Source organism: Python bivittatus, unplaced genomic scaffold (assembly GCF_059951505.1).
Source record: "Python bivittatus isolate LINGU-HERP-01145 unplaced genomic scaffold, Pbiv_v1 ctg000020_np1212, whole genome shotgun sequence".
NCBI classification, from domain to species: domain Eukaryota; kingdom Metazoa; phylum Chordata; class Lepidosauria; order Squamata; family Pythonidae; genus Python; species Python bivittatus.
The window spans coordinates 20,011,903-20,028,200 of NW_028277030.1; the positions used below are offsets into that span (position 1 = coordinate 20,011,903).

Genomic DNA, 16,298 nt, shown 5'->3' on the forward strand with positions numbered 1-16,298 from the left:
TTGTGCAAACATCAATATAATGGGATAAAAGCAACACTAACTTTCCAGCTCTTCTTTCATTTGATACTTTCAGAGACCTTTTAATTTAATTTTCTATGGATTGCCTTTCATGGTTATTTCTCCCAATATATTGTTTCATAGCATATTAAAACACGCCAATATATTACAGACATAAAACAATGCTAAAATAGAAGGACACCTAAAAATATAGTCACAGCAGCTCCATTGCACCCAATGTATCAATATGTTCAGATATATTAACATATCAACATGTCTGATGTCCTTATCATGTCAACATGTTCTGATGCACTGTCAAACCAATTTAGTTTTTTCATCAATAAAGTATCAGGATTGCCAGCAGAGCTATCCACGGGATAATTGGGCAAAGAATGTGATTTGTACAATCATGCACAGCTCAAGCTATTTACTTTCTGTGGTGAAGGATAATATATTACATCTCCCCTATTCCACATTCAGAAACCAATCCAAGTGATAATTGAATCTTTTTTTGGTGTGGCAATGGGAGTACATACCTGATGACAGGAAGGTAGCTTAGGAGAGGCCAGAAGCACCAAGAGTTCTGGTCTCTAATGTCTCATAGCTACCCCTAAGGTCTTCTGCTTAGGTCAACCACCTTCCTTTGCCTAATGGTAGGGAAAATCCTCTATAACAATCACTTTTCCATAGACTCAGGGCGATATTCTCAACCATGTGGTGGTCCCTACAACGTATCAAAATTCATCAAACTTCAGCAATATTCCACAAAGGCTTCTGAATGGATTTTACTGAAGTTCTGTCAATGCTAACTAGTGCATTCCTGATTTAAAGAAAAAGTATTAAAATATAAAGGCTACAGTACAAACAAGTAATGCCATTACAGATTACAGATCTATCTTTATGTACTATAGCTCAGGAAGTAGTCCCAAAGGAAAACACATCCTGTTGATCTGTTCACAACCCCTTTCTTCCAACCATCAAGGTTTTGTACTGCCTGCTTATTAAGGAGGTGCCCTTTCTTCTTTAATTAGTGGTAAGCAATATTTCCCAGAACATCTTCTAGTTAATTAGAAAAAAGCCATCTTTTCCCATTGTTGTTTTTAACAATCTAAAGAAAGAACAGAGAACTATGTATAACAATAGCAATGATTAAGTTTATCAATTGTTCTCCAGCTATGTAGGCGTCTTACCTAATGCTTGGGAGATGCTTGAATGATTCAGTTCTTCGATTTTAATTATTGGAGGTAGAGACCATTTTTCAACTAAAGATGCTATATTAACTACTGTAAAATAGTGGGTTGGGGGCATTTAATTACCCATTCATATCTACTTATTGTTATTCTGACATACCTTCCCACTCTCTATTCAATGTATGAGCATTCTCAGGAGACCAACTAAGTTGTCAGCATTTTCTAAGTGATATCATTTTACAAGAGGAGAATAGAAGTTTATTATAATGGTAAGATTTCACCAACCCATTACTTGGCTCACCCATACCCCACCCCTGCCCCCAGGCATTTTAAGCTCTGGCTTAATTTGGTGTAGATATTTGCTAGTCACTGGCAGGACAGGCCAACTTGTGAAGACAAGCTCCAGTTCAGTCTGAGACTGGGCAAAAGTACCAATAGCAGCTGATCAGAGTTGGAGGCTTCAGGTACAGAGATCAGCTACTGCAGGATCTATAACCTTGGATTCTGGCAGACAGAAGGCATGGGCTTCACCTCAGAGGGGGCAGCAATGGTCTCTAAGTCATTCGGGTAAGAGTAACTTGGCCCAAGGAAGGGATAACGTGATGTCAGTTAATCAATAGACCACTCTGGAGTCATAGTTCTCAGTCCATCAGGAATGGCAAATTAGGTCTAAGAATGAGAATGGTTCTGGAAAAAAACACAGTTGGGTTCAAATTCCATTGGCTGACAAATAAGAAGAGAAGAGCTTGTGAGTATCTCTGGAGTGCAGTAGCAACTGCCTTAAGCCCAGATTCACACAAACACATGCTTTTTTCCCCATTTCTCTTGGCCTGTGGTGATGGGTAGGGTTGTGCAGTTCAAAGGTTTCATTTGAAGGCAATTTATTTGAACTGACAGTTCAGTTGGGATTTTTGAAGTCTACAGTATTAGATTTCAAAAGACTATGCAAATCCATTCAGAAATTCAAAGCATGTGATAAGAACGAATAAGATGAAAGAACAGAACAGAACAGAATGCAACAGAATGTTCTGATGACTGGTAATGAGTATAATAAACACTGAATACCTTGCACTATATTCCTAAGATAATTTTCTAACTCTGGCTAAACAGACGGACAAACTTGAGGAAGTGCTGAGTGAAACTTTCTGTCTGTCGGTTGTGTGAAGAAACCCAGCTGCTCTCTTATTGGCTGAGTGCATTTGACTGGCAGATCATTTACCACCTGAGGTTTGTTTATTCTCCTAAGGGAAGTTAGTTCAAAGGCTCATAGACTTTGCTGCCTGCCAGCATGCAAACAGGAACCCCAAGAAAAGCCACAATTGTCAGAGCTGCCTTCAAGCTTTTCACTTGTCAGGAAGCAACAAGATGCCTGCAAGCCACCTGCTTTATTTACCAGGTTGGCATTGCGATCTGAGCAAGCGCTCATTTGAAGACTGAGCAAATGTAAATCCATCCTTTTTATGGGACTTGCATTCAGAGATTCCTTCAGGTAAAGGTAAATAATCTGCTTTCGTCTGGCTGCATATTTTCTTGAAATTACTTTGTCAAAGAATAAATGGTCAATTTACCAGGGAGTTTTGTTGGTGAAAGGATTTTTTTTTTTTTTTTTTAGGAAGCAATCAGCATGCAAGAGTTTGTTCCAAAACTATTATTAAAGGTTGATGGACAAGTACAGAGGATGTTAAATAACTGCAGATCTTTTAAATGGGCTCTGTTCACTGAAAAATGATCCATTGTCTTTATTATCCTTGTTAATTGTGCTAGTGCCTGCCTGGTAATACATTTCAGCCAGTAAAAATGGCTATATCATTCAGTTAAAAGTAGGAAAAATGTACATTCACTAATAAATATGTGAGGAATCAAAGACTGGCTGCCATAAAATCTTCAGAGAAGAACTTTGTGGACTGTTTTCAAATGCAATTAGGAGGATGCTTACATTTCCTGCCTTGGAGGAAGCTGGCAGTATTAACATCTCCTGCTTTTAGAAGCTCAATCTCTATCTGTTGAAGAAAACCATATTTGACTCTTCCTTTCTTGTGAAGCAGTTGGAAGGAGGAAAAAAATGGCCAAGAAGGGACATCTGAAGAATCTGGACATTATGAATTAATGGTGTGATCTGATCTGGGACCTCTGAGACTAATATGGAGTTTGGAAGTCACTATCCATTTTATCTTGCCTTCTTCCAAATCCTGAGATGTGGTTCTCCATAGTTTCAACTGATGCACATTTTGAAAGTTTTTTTTCTTTTTAATTATAGATTTATGTGGAAATGTAATATAAGACAATTACAGATAGAACCATATGTAACTGAATGGACGAGAGAAATGGATTCATTCATGAGCTGAAAAACATATATTTTGATTTCAAGCACTCTAAGCACGTCTGAACAGCAGTGGCTTGGCTGCACATAGTACTGTTTTCTGCCACAACTGCATGAAGAGTTTTATGGAAAGCATGTTAAAAAAGAGGTGGGGAGAAAGGGGAGGGACATAAAGGAGTCTTAGAAAAATCAAACATTTTATGATTTTGTGCCAGAAAATAAAATGCATTTAGAATATGTGCAACTACATATTACTACAGTCCAATGGATATTTTATTGCTGAGGAACTCAAAGGCAGGCATTTTTACAAAATCCCTTTTCCCTTCCATGTTCTGTTGGGTCATGTCTCCCAACAGGGGAACCAAAAATGCTAAATAGAAATGAAAAGGGGCTACAAATTCTGTCAAATGTTAGATAAGGACCAGCAGTATCCTCAGGCTTTCCCTGCTTTTGTCAGCATGATGAAAGCAATGTGGCAGTGCCATGCCACAAGCTCCACCCCTTTGGGGTGGGGCTTGTATGATGGCAGTGTTTTCTTCACCTGGCCCTGCTTGCCTTCCTTGCAAATGCAGTTGATAATGACTACTAGGAAAACATGCGATCGAATGTTCAGAGGATCAAGGCCAAGAACAATACCATTCTCTAAGTGAGAGAAACTTAGTTGCTTCATTTCTCCTGAGCTATTCCATCTCACCAATATTTATACTGTAATGGCCCCAAAAGGCAAACCAACTGTACCATAGAGATAGCAGCCCAACCATAGAGATTTGGTTATAGGAACGAAAAGGCCATCAATAAAAGAAATACTTAAAAAGAGATGCTTGGCAATTCAATTATTGGGATTGTTTTTTAAAAAAATATAAAATGTGCTAATGTGCTAAATGCCCTAATTTAGCTAAGGTGCAATGAGAAACTTTAGATATCTACCTAATGTTTTATTTCTCTGAACACTGTTGGTAGAGTTAGTTCTCAGACTAATAAAGATTCAAGTGACTTTTTACCAATATAACCCACAGCTGCATAGACCCCATATCTGAGAAAAGATCCACCTCCTCACTGTTAAAAAACTGTGAGAAAAAGACTCAGAAAAGCCCCCTCCCTAATGTACAGAGATATATTTTGGTTCTAAAGAGAAAACAGTTCATTTGTTGGAGTTCTTGTAATACTCCTACATTCTTCTTAATAAAGTTTGCTAATGAGGACTCTATGGATTCATGCTTGGGAAAAAAGATTTTCTTTCAGTTCAGACAGCTTCAATGGTCTAGCAGCTGTGATACCGTCCTGTATATTCCTTAAGTATGTAATACAGATTCAATTATTCTTAATATATTATTCTGACAGGACTTTTCTTAAAAGGAATAAACAGATAAACATAGAAATGGAATGGAATTATGGATAAAATATGACAAATGACACTGATCTGGCATAGATTTATCTATCATGTTAGTCTGTAAAACTTTGATTACAGAGAAAATCTTTATCACAATAATCCATTGATTCCATCAATGATAATTTATAGAGACTGCCAAATCAATTTTTTGGGAAAGTTGTATAAGAAAGTTATTTTATTTGGCTATTTGGGTAAGCAATCTATTTAGAAATCACTGATTAATTTGTATCAAAGTTTTGGCTCTCATGTCTCTGTGGGCTTATTCCTGAGCTCTTTACATTTCCTAAGGAAGCAGCCTTCACCCCTATGTCTATTTTCTCACTTATTTCTCTTTGTGTTGATAGTTGTGACTCTTCTTCACATCATCAAGCTCAACCAAGCAGATGCATCACACATGTACCCAAAACACACATGACGGCTATATTATAAATGTACCAGAAGAATGAATTTTACCTGTGATAATGTGAGGAAGACTACAACAAAGAAAAAGAAGTTGCAGTTGCCCCATGCAAAACATCAAAAGGACAAATTTATCTAGAAAAGGCAGGACTGAAAAGAAAAACGTGGCCAGATACTTTTTGTTCTGATACTCCACTTGAAAAGAATCTATGAAAAGAAGCAAGGTAGGGTGAAAATAAATTTTACCAACCAGATATGCTGATACAGGTTTAAATATAGAAAAATATATATATATATATATATATATATATATATATATATATTTCCTTGCATATATTTTGCAGTAATAGCACTTGTAAACAAAGGGAATGTTGCCATAATCTTAGACTTATAAAAGTAGAAGGACAAGCCCTTGCTCTGTGCCAGAGTTCAGGTTAAAGCATTTCTGATACATGGCTGTCCAGACTTTGTTTGAACACACTGCATGAAAGGGAACTCTAGAAGTTACTGGCTTCATTGCTGAATTGCTCTTAGTAGTAGTAAGGTTTTTCTAACATACAATCAGAATCTGCCTTCGCGTCACTTAAATCCATTATTTTCGATCCTGCACTCAAGGATGATAAAGAATAGGTTCTGATGTTCTGTATGCATCCTTTCAGGTATTTGAAGAGTGCTATAAGAAGACATGTATGTATGTATGTATGTATGTATGTATGTATTTATTTATTTTTTGTATGCCACAAATGGCATCTGGGCATCTCATAAGTAAAAACATTTTTAAAAAATACAGTATCAGCCAAAAATAAGTGAAAAAGAGATGGCAAAGATGGCAAAGACAACAGGAACCTGACAGGACTGGTAAAAAGAAACAGACCCAGACAATCCAAGGGAGCTTCAGTCATTGAATCCTTCCCAAGGACCTGGGTTAGACAGATGTTGTTGTTTAATAATATTAAAGGTATCATTGCAGGATGTAAGCTGTTCCAAGTAAAGCTGCCTTTTGCAATGGACTGATGGGATTTTGTCAATGCTGATGGTCTTCAAGTGGTGCTCCCGCTGTTTTGGGGTTGCACCCAAGGCACCTATTACTATTGGTACTATCTTTCCTTTCTTTTACCACAGTCATTCTACTCCTATTTGCAGGTCTTTGTGTTTTGTGATTTTCTCCAGTTCTTTCTCTTCTATTCTGCTGTCTCCAGGTATTGCAATGTCCACTATCCAGACTTTTTTGTCTTTCTCATCAACAGTTGTTAAGTCTGGGGTGTTGTGTGGCAGGTGCTTGTCTGTTTGAATTCTAAAGTCCCAGAGCACCTGAGCTTCTTCATTTTCTATTATTTTGTCTGTTTTGTGGTTCCACCAGTTCTTGCTTGCAGGCAAATGGTATTTCTTGCAGATATTCCAATGCACCGTTTTTGCTACTTTGTCATGCCATTGTTTATAGTCAGTCTGTGCAATCCTTTTGCAGCAGCTAACCAGGCAGTCCACTGTTTCTTCAGTTTCTTTGTTGTTGTCGGCATTTGCTGTCTGTTGCTGTCTTCTCAATTCTGGCTTTATATGCATTTGTTCTTAAGGCTTGGTCTTGTGCAGCCAGAATTAGCCCCTCTGTCACTTTCTTCAACTTTCCTTCTCTTAGCCATTGCCAAGTCTTGATGTTATCTGCTTTACCTGCTAGGTTTTTTTTTTTTTTTTAAATGTACTGGCCATGTAATACTTCGCCCTGCCATGTCACTTTTCTATTCTTCATTTGATCTGTCTTATAGGCCAGTTTGGTCTCCTCGGTATTCAGTAAGTCTTCATAGCGTATTTCATAGAGACTTCAGTGCATCTTCTTCACTGTCCTTCAGGTATTCTTCCAATGCCCTTTTTTCTTCTTCAACTGTCTGCTGTACTTGCAATATTCCACACCCACCTATGCTCTTTGGTAAGTAGAGTCTGTCAACATTGCTGTGTGGATGAAGGGATGTGGATGAATTCATTGTCATTATTTTTCTGGTCTTCCTATCCAGCGCTTCTAGTTCAGCTTGGGTCCAGTCCACTATTTCACCTGTGTATCTAATGACTAGAATTGCCCAGGTGTTAATTTCCTTCATGGTATTTCTGCCACTAAGTTTGGACTTCACTCTTCTGATATACTGTATTCACAACTGTCAGGCCTAGCCCAAGAACAATGGTGAAATGGTCCAGTTTTAAGTTCCTTTATTTGCTTACACCATATAGACAGAATCTTGCCAGACTAAATCTATACTACTGCAACTAGTGGATATACCCTGGGAGATTCTAGGGAGTGGCTATCCTGAACCTCTTATGCTTCTCATGCTCCCCTTGTGGACTGTGTTGTTTTTTGTCTCCTTTCCCTTCTTGGAAAACACCCCCTCCTTCCTGATAACCTTGCTCTCTGTTGCTATCCACCACATCACCCTCTTCTTCATAGATACTATACATTCCATTGCAACTACTAACCTTCTTCTTGACTTCAGTGTGCTTGATGTTGTCAGCTGAAAGATGCCCAGGTATTAGTCATGATCTTCTTCATCCCGACTCTTGATGTTATTTCCACTGGGCTTCTTGATTCTTTCAGTTTTCACGATTTTTCCCTTGTTGATGGTTAGGGTGGCACATTTGTCCAGTCCAAACTCCACTGCAATATCTTGGCTGTATATTCAGACAGTGTTGAGGAGCCATTCCATTTCAGATGGTGTTTTTCCATACAGCTTCAGATCGTCCATGTAAAAGAGGTGGGATAACCTGGCAGATGTTTTTGATGTTTGACAGCCGTTGCCTGACTTGTTCAGTATTGTTGACAGAGGAATCAATGCAATGCAATGACAAACAGTAGCGGTGATAGTGAGTCTCCTAGAAAGATTGCTCTCTTGATATTAACCTCTCCCAGTCTATCACCATCGACCAGCAACTGTGTCTTCCATTGTGCCATTGATCTTTGCACAAAGCTTCTGATGTTTCTACTGACTCCTGTTATTTCTAGGCACTTGATTATCCAGTCATATGGCAGGGAGTCAAACACCTTCTTGTAATCAATCCAAGCTACATTCAAGTTGGTCTTCCTTCTCTTGAGTTTTCCAAAACCAGTTTGCCAATTAGGAGGTGACCTTTTGTCCCTCTGCTGTTTGGGTGGTTTCCTTTCTGCTCAAAACAAGTTGAAAGAGCTTGTTTTCAACTAGATTCTGTTGGACTGCATCAGCTAGTGCACCAGTTAGCAATTTGATAAAAAGATTATATTTTTATCCCCCCTTTATTATTTTTATAAATAACTCAAGGCAGCAAACATACCTAATGCTCCTTTCTCCTCCTCTTTTCCCCACAACAACAACCCTGTGAGGTGGGTTGGGCTGAGAGAGAGGAACTGGCCCAGAGTCACCCAGCTGGCTTTCATGCCTAAGGCAGGACTAGAACTCAGAGTCTCCTGGTTTCTAGGCCAGCACCTTCACCACAACACTGGTATTCATTCCCAGTTCCTCCAGTCTCCCTTCACAAGGCAAAGAGCACATCTGCCCTGTCACCAGAAAGGGCCAGCAACCATTTCTGGAAGGCAGGAATGGACAATATCACTCTGTATTCACCCCCTCCTGTCGCAAATGTGACCTCCAGGCATCTTTTCTTGCTTTTCTTAAGAATATAAGAGGAATTCTGTTGGGTTAGACCAAATGCTTTTCTCATCCAGCATCTCAAGTGGAATATACATAGTAACTCTGTAAGCCGAACATTTGGGAAACAGTCCCCACAAAATAATGTTTCCTAAACAAATGTTACAAGATTCAGGAAAGTAAAAGGAAGGAATTTCTCTCATATGGCACAGTTAAAATTGGGGAAATTGCTTTTCCAAGACACAGTGATGGCTCTAAAAAGTATTAGAAAAATTCATGGCAAATAAGCAATCAGTAGCCATTAGTCTGGCCAAGAGACAGTACTGGATTCTAGCAATGATGGAAAACAGGAGGGAGAATGCCACTGAGGTCAGGGTTTGTAGGCTTTCATAGGCATCTAGCTGGCCACATCACTCTGGGTGATGGGAGTGACACATCCATGCAGGTTCTGTGGCAGTAATACAAAAGCCACTTGCCACTGTTTTCTTCCAAGATGTCTTTTTTACTTCCCAGTCTAGCTTACAGCCTGGTTTCCTGGTGGCAATGCATCTAAATACTAACCATGTCTAACCCTGCTTAACTATTTAGGGGATCAGCCAAGGTTGGCTAGTGTTGCTACCTGCTACGACACATGCAGTATAAAAATAGCAAGAACCAAATAAGAGGCATATAACTATTCATCCTGAATCAAGTAAAGAAATGATAATAGCTTTATTTTGGCAGTGCAAGTAAAGCAAGTTGCCAATTGTATATCCCTTGGGAGAAAAGTTGTGCTGAGAAACAAGGCACGCTCTTTTCTGAGTGCTTAATATAGATCTTTTACTGATGGTAATTGAAACTCTTAACATTTGGATCGGATAATGTGAGAAGAGATGCTGGATTCGGTGTGTGTCATCTCATAATTATGCTGCCGTGGTCTTAGCAAAGTGACTGCAAAAGTAGCATCAAACATTGAAATGTTCTTGATATGAAATTGGAGAGAAAGCCACATGGTTTCTTTCTCTACTGATACTCTGAGTAGCATCAGGGATGAGCAGAACAGCACAGGACACAGACTATGTTCTGCCTAGTTTAATTCTAATAAGAAGGTATGAATCAACAGTGGGCAGTGGCCATTCTGAGGATGGTGAATTACAATTTCTAGCATCCTTTACTTTGGCCGTGCTGACTGATGGTCCTGGGAGTTGTAGATCTGCAACGTGTGGACTAGTGCTCCTGCCATTACAGTTCCTCTTGCCTCTATGTGCAAACTAGCTGTAATTCCAGAGAAGTCTTTGTCAATATTGTATTTCATGTATTTAGGAATTTGGGGGTAGGGTGCTGCATCTTCTTGTCATTAAATATGTATAAATTTTCATCAAGAATTTCAATGAACACAAAAGATCTCTGTTTTTCTAAACTAAGCCACAAGAGATCTTGAAAGTGAATTTTGCAGCACTTACTCATATGCTACAAATCTATAGAGGCTGCAGTTTCTCTTTCTCAAAAAGACTCCAGAGATGCTGAAGATTTCCAAATGTTATAATGACCTGGGAGATAATTTAAGCTGAGCAGGAGTTGCTTTTCTTTTTTCTACTATGAAGATTCATGAGATATTGGATTTAAAATGGCTTTAAATGTTCAATTTACAGCCAAATTCAAATGGTTGGTACCATTCATATATATATTGCCATTAATAAGTTCATGCAATGCCCATGTGCCTCTACTACCTGAACAAAGATTCATTAAAGCCTGGTCAGAAAGAAATTACTCATGTGGGCCTGACTCTCTTGACATTCCCTTGGAATTCTGGGGCAGAGTTTATTCCCAATCTGTACTAAAGAAACATGGCTAGTTGTATTTTGAAATCAGTAATTCTAGTTTACATGAACAACCTACTAGCAGCATGCACATTTTAAAAATGATTTAGGAGAAGATTTGGACCTTCTGAGAGTGCAAGCAGAGCAGAACACCTCTGTAATTCATTAAAACAGTCTGACTTCTTTTCAGGCATTTAGAAAAATCTCAAATAAAGATGCCTTCAAGATAATTCTTTATGGTATCTATTCATTCAAGAGAAAGCAACTCTTATAACAGTTACATCTTTTTCCAGGCTGGGTGGAAAGCTGAAAAAAAGTTGGGTTGCTTTAATAATAGCAGAGAGGTACCCTGTTTGCACAAGGTCTGCAGCATTTCTTTGAATTACACAACCCTGTGTATAGGTATGGATATCAGTGTGAAGGCAGTGAGGTATTCTCTCCAGAATCAGAGAATGTTCATCCCTGAATTTTGCACATAAGATCTTAAGAATCATGGGAAATCAGACCAACGTCCTCCCTAATCATAATGTAGTACTGACTGTATGTACTGAGAAAGGAAAACAAGCATTTGTCAGTGTGTGCAGCGTACACTCCGCCCAGTGGTGCTCCGTGAGACAAAATAAACAGTCCACAGTCCAATGTAGAAAATTTGCACACAGACGTTTACTGTACAATATATATAGAATGTACACCACCAACCTGCAAATCCCTAATTACTTCCCAGAACTCCAACACCAGCCACAACTCCTATCACCAGCGACACTATAACCCATGGTACACTTTGCTATATACAGTGGTTTGTGCTGTGTCATGCTGACACACCCTATAGGTGTGTGCTCTGGGCGGGTTGCGGGGATTGCAAACACAGTCAAGCTGTGCTCTGTCAAGTCCATATTCTCATTGAGAAATTATTTACTCCAGGGTAATACACTGACTGACTGACTGAGCAAACTCAGGGAGGCAGTGAAGGACAGGAAGGCCTGGCGCGATATGGTTCATGGGGTCACAAAGAGTCGGACACGACTTAACAACTAAACAACAAAAATACCCTGACAGCATTTTCTGGCTATATGGATCAACACTTTAAATGGGGTTTATAGTTGCTACATCTGGAAAAGAGAGGTTTTTTATTTTTATTTTTACTTTTGTTTTGTAATTATATAGCAGTATCATTGGTACACTTAGTATATTGCATTTGGGGAGCTGTGGTTAAAATCATGGAAAGGAGGAGAAAGAGAAAGAGAAACTTGATATGATTAAGAATGACTGGAATTTCAGTCTTAGTGATTACCTGGAATTTTAAAAAAACTCCTAATGAAATGCTATGCAAATGATATAATATTAACAATTATGCGACCACAAAACTCCATATGACAGTTGATGAAAATCATAAAAGATTTTGACTGCCTTTCTGAATACAAAACTAATGAAAAGAAAACTAAGATAGTAACAAGGCATTTTTTAAGTTTTTTTTTAACCTGCCTTTATTATTTTGTATAAATAACTCAAAATGGTGAACATACCTAATACTCCTTCCTCCTCCTATTTTCCTCACAACAACCACCTTGTGCAGTGAGCTGGTTTTAACGTCTGAAGAAGACGACTTCATGAAAAAAAAAAAGATTGGATGTGAAATAATAAAAGATTTAGTGAATATTGCAGGACTGACAAAGAACAATCAATAGATTTATATGGAATGGGGGAAAATGAGTAAGATTCAAATCTTGCAAGACTCAAAAGAAAAAGGCAGATTAGTATTTCCTTAGACCGTATTACCAAGAAAGTTGTCTATAAACAGAATGGATAAAATTCCGGAATATTAGAACATCAATGATAGAAGTAGCAGGGCTAGCTAATGGATCTCATGTAATGGACCTGTGTGCCTATGGTACAAAGAAACAAAAGAAGAAAAGAATCTGAAGGGACATATTGTAAGATAAGTTTTGTCCAGCAATCTCACCATCAGTATCACCATTAAATGCTTTTTACTTTAAGGATAACTACAGTAAGAAAGATGTAATCACATAAGTATGTCAGTATGATATATTTGGATTCAGGAAACAGATTAAAGACACAAGAATTGTTCCATGAAGGAAGGAACCTACCATGGTTATTTGCAAATAACTGGAAAGATAGAGGTGATCTTTAAAAAGAAGGAACCTTGAAAAAGATGACAGAATTTAAAAAATGTATCCACAACCAAGATCACTTATTAGGTTCTATCTATAAATTGTTACTGAAATATGATGCAGAGACAGAGCAAATAAAAAACTGCATGATAAAATGGATGCAAAATTTTGAAGTAATCACAGTGGATCAATGGGAAGAGTTATGGGGGAAAAAATCAATAAAATTTACTCCAAGCTATAAATTTGTTATAAAATGTTTCATAGAAGGTATATAATTCTGTCAACAATTGCCAAGATGGACAAATCATATAACAATAAATGCTGGAAATGCCATAACAAAGAAGGAACATTCTATCATATGCGGTGGTCCTGCAAAAAAATTCAAAAGGGGTGGAAAGAAATAGATCAAAACATTCTGCAAATTTTGAAAATAGAATTTGAACTGAAACCACAAACATTTCTATTAGGAATGATTCCAGAGAGCATAAATGAAAAATATCACAATTTATTGAGATATATACTGACAGTAGCAAGATATTAACTTGGCATAACATTGGAAAAGAGAAACCCTGCCAATGATACAAGATTGGGAGACCAAGACTGGAGAATATGTGACAAAGAGAGATGGAAAGATTCAACACTATCCACCGTGGAGGAATGTTTGGTGAAATTGACAGATCTTGCTGAGATGGATAAACTAACTTCGTTGATCAGAGAAAAGACATTATATTTATTGGTGACCAGAAACCTCTGATGGACTTCTTGCATAAAAATGAAAAAAATGAGCTTGTGATTTATGGTTTTGATGATTAGACAGGATAGTTTATAGAAAGAAGAGTATTATGATGTAACTTTAGAGACAGGTTAAAAAATAATTGTATTTAGAACTACTGTGAAGAATATTGGAAGCCACTACTTTGTATCTTTTTTCTTTCTTTTGTATTTTTCTTTAACTTTTTTTCTTGCAATTTTTGCTTTCTCTTTGATTTCTTTCCTTTCCTTTTTTCTTTTTTTCTTTTCTTTACATTAGTTTATATTAGTTTTTAAACTTTTAAAAAAGTTTTAATAAAAATTATATATGGAAGAGAATATGTGGCTAAAAAGAAATTGACTGTATATGTCCACAATACAAATCTAACTAAATTTAAGTAGGAATGGCTCCCTTACATACCACATATTACACAGCAAAACAAGCTAAGACATTTAGAATATAGCTTTTGAAGAAAAGAAAGAAATTGATTTTAAAACCACTGGGGAAAAAATGACTCAAATAGATATGAGCAATAACCATTCAAGTTTAAAGCAAAGTATAAATGTCTAAGCAGTAGTTAGTGCCTGGGATAAAGAAAAATGAAAGGAAGGGGGAGAGTGTGCTATTGAATGCTTCTTTTTACAACCTATTTTTTATTATACTATATCTTCTTGCATCTCTGTTTTTGATCTTTCACTTTTGTACAATGCTTACATAATAATAAAGCTAATAAAATTAATTTTAAAAACTTCCAGTAATTTTATCTGGTGTTTTGAAACACTGATCATAAAAGAGCTACGCTTCTTCCTGTGACCTCAGCACATCCAAGTCCACCAGATTCAGCCATTCAATGGTGCCTTTCTACTTTTCTCCCTTCAGATATACTGTATGAGGACTACAACATACAGTACAATGTTTGCATCTGGCATGGTGGTTATTGGTGTTGCTGGCTGGGAATTCTTAGAACTGTATTTCCAGTAAAAGTGTAAAATATCAGGTTAGGGAAGGCTGGTTTAAAATCCAGTATGCCCCCCATAAATGCTTTTAAGAAGTATTTTTCAAAGATTTCCCCAACCCCTCCCCACTTTAAATAACTATCTATCATTACTGTAAAGATAACACATTATTCATGTTCCTGACCTGCTTTGTGCAGTGTGGAAAATGATGGTGGGTAGCATTAATGTGCAGAGGACCTTCTTGCATAAATAAAACCTTGCCTAGCCAACAAGTGAATGAGCCATAGCAAAAATAAACAGAGTAATGAAAACATGCAGTGTCTAATGAGTCTCTGTTAAGCAGCTGACATTTGGAGCAGCATCGCTTTTCTCAACCCTCCTTCTAATGAGTGGGCTTTCTGCAGGTCTTTTGTTTTAAATGAAAAAGAGGTGACGTCCTGTAATTGTTCTCCCTTCCATATGAAATGATACTCTGTATTCCTGTCAAAGACTATTGTTCCCAGCTCTATTTTATATTGGGATCCATTCACTTATATATATATATATTACAGGACGTCACACCACTGTGTGTGTGTGTATTTAACTTCTGGTGCCACGTTATTAGTATTTCAGATCGAAACCCCCAGATTCTACAGCCATAAACCAGGGAGTGAAATGTTAACGAAGGCAAGCCCTCATTGTCTAAACTAGACTTGTTAAAAAAATTAGAGAGATGCTGATTTTTCCTCTCTTCTCCCCAGACCCTGGGAAATGGTCCTAGGAAATGCGACTGTTTAGGACCAAGCTCTTTCCTGACCATCAGAACTAGCCCATCTTCATTAGCCATAAGCCAGTTTGGGGGAAGAAATGCCTGACATTTCTTTGTGGACTGCTTCAGTCAATGTGCTGTTCCGACTCCAGACAGTCGTGTGACTGCCAACGCATTTGCTAAACTGAACAGGGCTCAACGCCCACACAACTGACTTTTCCAAACAGATCGAAGGAAACACAGATGGAAAGACTGTATATTCACTGAATTGTACTTTACTGATGTTATTAAAACTTTGTATACTGGTTTTTATTTTGTTAAAAAAGCCCACGTGATTTCTCCAAATAATATGGGCCCATCCTTTCTACTATTATGCACTTTGAATTATAATCTAGAGGGAGGACAGAGATGGCCAACCTCAGGCTGTTGAGGTTGCAAGGTGAGAAGAGATGAAGAAAGGAGGAGGGGCAGAGCTACAGGTAAGTGGAGAGCACTCCTGCTTTCTATGACATCTACTTTTTTCTTCTTCTCATATCCTCTCTCGTCTCTCCTCAAGGCAGCAGCAGGCAGCAGAAAACTCTTACCAGCTCTTATCCCTTGTAAATTTTTTATTATTACAGCCAAAGGCCAGAAACATAAGATATAACCCAAAACTGCAAACTGCAACATGCTTATACAAAATTATATACCCACATTAGAATGGATAAGGCATGGAGAACTTGCAATAATTAATGCCTCATTTTTATTGCTGCTGCATGATATTGCTGCCATTGGAGCTTAGGACAAGGGACAGCTGACACTAATCGGAGAGGCATACGGCAGACTGGCTATTCCTGGTCCAGGAGATGCTGAACCAGTGCAAGACATCTGGTTGTTTCTGTTTCTCTTCTCCAACTACAGAATCGGCTCAAGCGATGGGTGAGTCTTATTTCTATTCTAACAATAAGGCAGAATCCTTGTCACAAGTGATGACAACACAGTAGCTTCAGGTATGTGGGGCCGGCACCCACAATTCTA

At 37.9% G+C, this 16,298-nt stretch overlaps 1 long non-coding RNA gene across 1 annotated transcript; it reads left to right on the forward strand.

Annotated features, from left to right (window-relative positions):
* Positions 1 to 2,465: 2,465 nt before the first annotated feature.
* Positions 2,466 to 15,573, forward strand: LOC112540989 (uncharacterized). Its single transcript, XR_003085028.1, has 3 exons — positions 2,466 to 2,682; positions 5,242 to 5,520; positions 15,274 to 15,573. It is a non-coding gene; the product is annotated as an uncharacterized LOC112540989 (long non-coding RNA).
* Positions 15,574 to 16,298: the final 725 nt, after the last annotated feature.